A 7,293-nucleotide genomic window follows, 5' to 3' on the forward strand; every position below is an offset into this window, starting at 1 on the left:
TGGGAGGCCACCAGCTGATGAAGCTGCTTGCCCTTGTTGTGTGTGCTTGCTCTTCTGTCTGCTCTCTCTCTCTCTCTGCCCCCACTCCCCTCCTGGGCCTCTTTGCCAGTACCTGGTCTGCCCACCCACCTGCCCGCCCTCTGGCCACTGCTGCAACCACAGTGCTCCCTGGGCCCTGTCCCCTCCTCCCCTTGGCCACGCCCCCTCTTCCCCTCGGCCCCACCTCCCACCCCTGGCTGCAAGCCCAGCCCTGACTGAGCCCTAAAGCTCTCAGGCCATGGCAATTGTAACTTTACCTCAGATCATCACTTCCACCCAACACCAGTACCTACCCAGGGGATCAAATCTTCCTTCAGCCCTACCACTCGAGTAGACTCTTTTCCATCCTCCTCTACTCCACGCACCAAGCAGGTGCAAGGTGACCCTCGTGTGTGTGTGTGTGTGTGTGTGTGTGTGTGTGTGTGTGTGTGTGTGATTGTTGGGCATAACTACCTCTCAAGGACTCAGAACATATACCCTTTGAGATGACTCAGCACACAGAATACTTCAAAAAACAGCACAAAACACCCATGTGTAAAGGTCTCAGCACACAGCTACCTTTGAAGGACTCAGCATAGGAGGGAGTTCATAGCCCACAGTGTAAAGGACCCAGTGAATGGTACGCTTTGAAAAACTCAGCACGTAGCACTCTTTCCCAGGGAATCAATACATAGCAACCTGTGTGAAGACCACACAGCCGCCCTTGAAGGGTTGAGTACATAGCACCCTGTGTAAAACATTCAGTGCACAGTATTCTTCGAAAAACTCAGCACACAGCACAATTTTGAAGGACTCAGTACATACCACCCTGTGGAAGGACTTGGCACATATCATACTGCCAAAGGACTCAGCACACAACACCATCTGAAGGACAGTACAGAGCACCCTGTGTAAAGGATTCGGTACACAGCACTTGGAAAATTCACCTCATCCCTCTCTCCTCAAGGGCTCAGCACATACCAGCACCCTTTGGGATGAATTAGCACACTGCACCTTTTGAAGGACTCAGCATACAGTACATTATATAATGGACTCAGAACACAGCACCCTTTGAAAAACCCAACATGGCCCACTCTTTTCAGGGACTCAGCACATAGCATCCTTTGTGATGACTCAGCAAACAGCACATTTTTGAGGACTCAGCACAAAACCCCCATGTGGGAAGGCACCAGCAAACGGCACCCTTGGAAGGACTCAGAATGTAGAACTATGTCAAATGTTCAGCTGTCATTAGAATTAGGGTGCTTTCTTCAGTATCACCATTCTTCCAAAATAGATCACAAATCCTACTAGTTTACTTTAGCCAACCTGTGTTTTATGGGGGATGGTAAGCTGGAGGTCTTGAACTCAAAGCTTGGGGGCGCTATCCCTGAGCTCTTTGGGTCAATGCTAGAGTTCTAACACTTTGAGCCACAGCTCCAATTTTAATTTTTTGAGTTGTTCTTTGACAAGTCTTATGGTAATCAGGAAGGCCAAGTTGGGGTGTCCCTGGGCAAACGCTCTCAGCTCAGCCTGGAACTGATCTCTCCCTTCCTTCGGTCCCTGGGAGCCGGGACTCCTGGAGCTCTCTTGGCCTAAGGTGGGGACACACCTGCTTTGGCATCAGCCCTCAGAGTGAGCAAAAGTCAGCTTGGCCCTGGTCACTTCCCGAAATTGAACTCTAGAGGACGATGGCACAGGGTGGCATGTCCCGCATGTGGCCACCAGGCGGCAGGAGTCGCCCACAATAGGGATTGTATCTGTGAATTGCTTTTACTCTTGCTTCCCTAGAGACCCCATCAGCCACCCTGGACAGGAAAGTCGTTGAGACTCTTACCTACAATTAACCATCGAAAAGCAAGTGGGGCTGTGACTCAAGTGGCAAAGCACTAGCCTTAAGCAAGAAAACTCAGGAATAGAGCCTAGGTCCTAAGTTTACACACACACACACACACACACACACACCCCACATGCATGCAAAATCAGAGATTTCTACACTGCAATCTTTGGGTATTCTCTACCTTTTCCCCACTAAGCCTGATGGCTGTTTGCCTACGTGTTCTATGCATACAACACCAGCTGGCATCTTTAATTTTGAGGAACAGAATGGCTAGAAGGTTAGCATTCCCCCATCCCAGCTCCTTGATTGGGTCGTGGTCTATCCAGGCCCTTTGGAGCTTCTTTTACAGACTCTCCAAGATGCTTTTAAAAGGCATCACATGCTGGGCACTAGTGACTCACACCTATCATCTTAGCTACTCAAGAAGCTGAGATTTGGAGGATCACGGTGCCAAGCTAGCCTGGGCAGGAAAGTGTGTGAGACTCTTACCTCGATGAGCCATCAGAAAACAAGAAGTGTCCCTGTGGCTCAAGTAGTAGAGTGCCAGCCTTGAGAAAAAGAGCTCAGGGACAGCACTCACGGAAAACGACAACAAGGAAAGGCATTATATTTTGGCTTTGGGATTGGCATGGGCCAAATATAATTGGAATTTTCAAGTGTGCCAAGACAAAGCAGTACATCTTTTAGGCCCATGCTCCTCCATCTTCTCTTACCCCCTGGCCTTGGCCATGCATTGGGTTAGCATGGCCCTCGCTGGATGGGAGGGCTCCGAGGAGCAAGATCCCAGAGCAATCACCCACCTCCTTCTGCCCTGCTCACCTTGCTGCTTCTGCAATAGACCTTCTTCCTGGAATCCATCCATGAGGTCATCACTGCCACCATTTTGGTGAGTGGTGGGCCCAGCCTAACTCGGGGCAGCCAGAGGAGGAAGTCAGTCTGGGACTAGGAGCTTCTATCCTATGTGTGGGCTGTGGCCAGGGCTGACCTTTATTTCATCCTGAGCCTTGCAGGGGTGGGGAGACAGTGTAGACTCCACATTGAGCCAGGTAAGATCAGAATCTAGAGGACCACTTGTGTGGGGTAGGCTGTGGAGCTCAGGGGGCCATTGTTCTTGGTACTCCTCTCTCGGGACTCCCCTCTCCCTCTCTCATCCCTCAATGGTAAAAGAGAAACTTTAAATAAGGGTGTCAAAGAGAGGGCAGTGGAGTATTTCTGTGTGAACCAGATTTGTGCTTCATATTCATCCTAGCCCCTACTTCTTATTTATCTGAGGAATGGCCTTATGGGTTTGGGGTGGGGAGAATCATCCTGGCTGAGAATGTGGCTCAGTGGTAGAGTGATCATCTAGCATGCCTGACACCCTGGGTTCGATTCCACACAGAAAAAACTGGAAGGGGAAGTGGGGCTCAACTAGTAGAGCACCAATCTTGATCACAAAGAGCTCAGGGACAGTGGCCACACACTGAGTTCAAGCTCCATGACTGGAAGAACAAATGTTTGTTGGAGACTTTTCTTCCCTTTGAAAACAAATTATTGTTTGTGATAAGCATAACATGGGTCTCTTCCCTGGCCATCAATGGGGCATTAGATGTTCCTTGAATTTGGGCCGCTTCCAGGCAGCCTCTGCCCTACCTGACCCGCAATTTACCCTTCCCATCTCACAGCACATGGAGGCCTGAGAGAAGGCCACCTGGCCACCTACTTTTGTTGGCTGCTGAGGCTTTTGAGAGTCAGTATGTCACATAGAGGTTCGTCATCCATATCAGTCTACAGAAGAAAGGAAGGGAGCACTCCTTTCCTGAGCCCATGAGCTGTGGGCAGCTCTGGATGTGGGGCATCTGACACAGGACCTGCTCTGTCAGGGAGTAATCTACAGGGTTGGGAATGCCGACCTCTCCTCTGGTAGTTTCCAAGGTGTATTGAAGTTGCAATTTTTCAAAACCTTTCTACTCCTCCCTCACTTTGCCCACCCCAGAGACTGAGGCGTCTGAAGCAGTGGTAGTGGGGGGGACTCAGCCTGTGCCAGTGTCTGGAGCAGGTTGCCCACGCCTTCCCCTTTGAGGAGCAACAGCAACTCCCACAGCTCCCTTTTCTTCTCCATCTTCTCCTGGGAGAGCTAGCACATGTGCTTGGTTTTCTCCCAACAGAGCTCATCCAGGATGAACATCTGCTCTTTACACACCATGAGGGATTCCTCGAAGGTGCGAATGTGTGCCGACATCTGGCTACATGGATGGTGGAGCTCATCCGCTGGACTATGGAAGTCCACCTCATCATGCAGGTCATGGAAGAAGCAGATTTTCTTCTTGGACGCTCACGTGTCTCACTTCCCATCCCCACCCATGTTGTGGTAGCAGCTCATGGAGCAGGGGGCCTGTGGCTCCAGCTCTGTCTAGCACTGAGCTGCCAGGTGGGCCATGAGGCACCTGCAGAGGGGCCGCTGCTCCTGCAGCAGGAGTGTCCCTGTGTGGATCTCAGCCCCTAAGAGTGCTCGCAGAGCCATGTCCCTCTAGGTCTGGGGCATGTCTCCATCCTCTGTGATGGACATGTCGGGGGGAGTCTCCTCCTCATCTTTTGCTTCTCCAGGGCTCACATCTTCCCCTTCCCCAGGGAAACCAGAAAACTCAGCTGAGCCTGCAGGTGCTCCTCCTGTGGTCTGGTCACTTCCAGGCACTTGAGAGTGTCCTTCCACTTTGGGGGCGCCACCTGGTCCCCCCAAGTGGTCAGGCTCTGCACTTGCTAAAGCTGCTCCAGCAGCTGGGTCTGCCTCTTCAGGTGCTGCTGCAGGGCCTACTTCTTGGAGTTTAGCCAATCATCGGAGGCAATATCCTGCTCAGAGGTGGCTCTGAGTTTCTGCAGCTGGCCCAGGGACTGCTCCTGCAGCTCTCAAGTCACTTGCTCTCTTTCTCTCAGCCACCTCTTTCCATTCCTCTATAATCTCCTCTGAGTGGTCTAGCTGTTCCCGCAGATGTTTTTTCACCTGCTGCTCTGAGTCCAGGATGCTGGCGGGCACCTCCTTCTCGCCGGTCACCTTGTGGAGAGTGTCCCACAGCAGGGCCAGCTGTTCCTCTGGCTATGGATCGCACACACATGCACATCGTGGGGTCTCAGGAATCACCTGCAGATCCTTGGCCTTCTCCTCCAGTCTCTGTAGTTGCTCCCGCTGCTCCACATTCTGGAGAGGGAGCCTCTGGTTTTCCTGGACCTGGATGTGAAGTTGTTCCTCCAGGTTTTTCAACTCCATCTGCATGCAGTTAGTCTGGGCCTGCAACTGTCACTCGGCCTGAGATGGTCCAACGGGGGGGGGGGGGCTTGGCTCTGCCAGCTTCCTTCTCAGTTCCCCCAGCTTGTTCTCAAAATCCAGCACCTTCTTCACCCTTCACTCCTTCTCCTATATCTGTTGGTTCACCTGCTCAGTCAGCCTCTTTCCATGCAGAAGTCTCAATGCTCTGGTTCTCCGTGAGGGTGTCTCTCTCCAGATTTGCTGAGGTTACCATCCAGCTCAGATTGTCCAGTAGTCTCTTCAGTACCTCATGCCCTGCCAGCACTTATTGGAACTTGCAGATTTTATTCTTCCTGTTGCTTTTCTGTGTCCAGAGTGCTTCCAGCTTCTCCTGAAACCCTGTGTTCACTTGCTCAAGATCAACGAAGCTTCTGGTCTTTTCCTCGAGCTGAAGTGTCGTATCATTCAGTTGTTTGAAGAACATTTTGATCTCCTTCTGTGCAGCAGTGACCACAAAGTCGCTATCTCCAGCTCCACCACCTGGCACTCTGTGGCCTCTAGGCGGCTGGTGAGAGTTTCTTGCTCCATTTCTCTGTCATTGGTCAAATGTTTCACTTGGGCTGGGCAGATTATAAATCGCTTTCTGCCAAAACCAACCTCTTTATGGGTGGCTTGTGGATCTCTAGCTCTGCTTTTTGGTGCTTCATGCACCTGGGCTATCTTCTCCCTCTCTTTCTCCCGTCGATCCTGCAGGTCTGTCTTTTCTTGATTCAGTGGTTGGACCTTGGCACAGAGTGCCTGGTTTCTTCTTTCCTGCAGTCCAGGGCAGGCACCACGAGTTGGTAGCACCTCTGCAGATCGTTGATGGTATAGGGACTCTTGACACTCTGGACCCTGGTGGCTCTGACTGTGTCCAAAGTCAGGGGAGACCCACAGTTAGCCTCACCTTTGGCTGGACCCTCCATTGAATCACGTTCCCCAGTGGTGTTTGTCTTGGGTATCCCTCCCTTTTTTGTGTTCTTTGTTTTCTTGAATGTTGCAGGTCTGATGGGAGGATTCTTCTGCCAGTGTTCTGGCAGTAGTTTCTTTCCCGCAGCTCTCTCATGGAGTCTTTGTTTCAGAGATCTGAGTGCTATGATGTGAAGGATGGGCTGTCCACATTCACAGGTTCTGGGAAATCCTCTATTCTCCCACTAACTGTATAGAACGTCAATTTTGTACTCAACTCCAAAGTTGCCTCGAGTCTCTTGCTCACCACACAGCCACATCTACTTTCCTCAACTGCTGGTGGTGGTGTCAACCAACAGAGGGAATCCTGGTGCTGGACATCATGGAATGTGGGCGTGGTCACAATTCTTATATCCCATTGGTCAGAAAGAACCATGAAAGAATGAGGTGTGGTCAGAATCCTGTGATGCAGGCACAATGGGCAGAGTCAAGATGACATTAGCTTCCCCAGCCCCTTTCCTACGAAACTCTGTCCAATTCAGATACTTTAGTTGGATGGCTGCACATATTGTTGTGTATGTCTATTTGTTGCTAGTCATAGACCTTGAACTCAGGATCTGGGCACAGTCTATGAGCTGCTTTTTCGTAAGGCTAGCCCTCTACCACTGGAGCCACATGGCTCTACTTCTTGCTTTGTTGGCACTGAATTTAGACAGGGTCTCAAGGACTTTCCTGCCTAGGGTGACATTGACCATGATCTTCTTATCGCAGCGTTGTAACTATCAAGGAGGGCTGCTGAGAGCCACTGGTGAAAGCCTAATTACTGCTCTTGCTGATGTTCTTGGACAGACCAGTGCGTTCATTATCCTCAGGTTTAAGTGGTGGGAGCTGGAGCCCACAGTTCAAATCCTGGTTATGCCACCTCCAAATGGCAGAGATCCTAAGAAACTCATTCTTATTCATAATATTACCAATGGAATGTGAAGTATGTCATGATTGAATGGGAAATACTTGAATGATTCTCGGATAAAATTATACACTTATATTATAGTACACTGATCAATTTTAATTAATACTTTATGAAGCATTTAAACAATCACATTCATTAAATTGGGGCATAATGAAATACCTACAAATTGGGCGTCACATAGTATAGAGATGCCATTTTTCTGCCAAGACTTTCTTTAGTTAATTGGTATATCCCATTTTCTGAATGTAGCTTGGTATATAAAACTAGGATATATTATACCTGACCAGAAAATCA

This window comes from Dipodomys spectabilis, unplaced genomic scaffold (genome assembly GCF_019054845.1).
Source record: "Dipodomys spectabilis isolate Male_0828 unplaced genomic scaffold, ASM1905484v1 ptg000269l, whole genome shotgun sequence".
NCBI classification, from domain to species: domain Eukaryota; kingdom Metazoa; phylum Chordata; class Mammalia; order Rodentia; family Heteromyidae; genus Dipodomys; species Dipodomys spectabilis.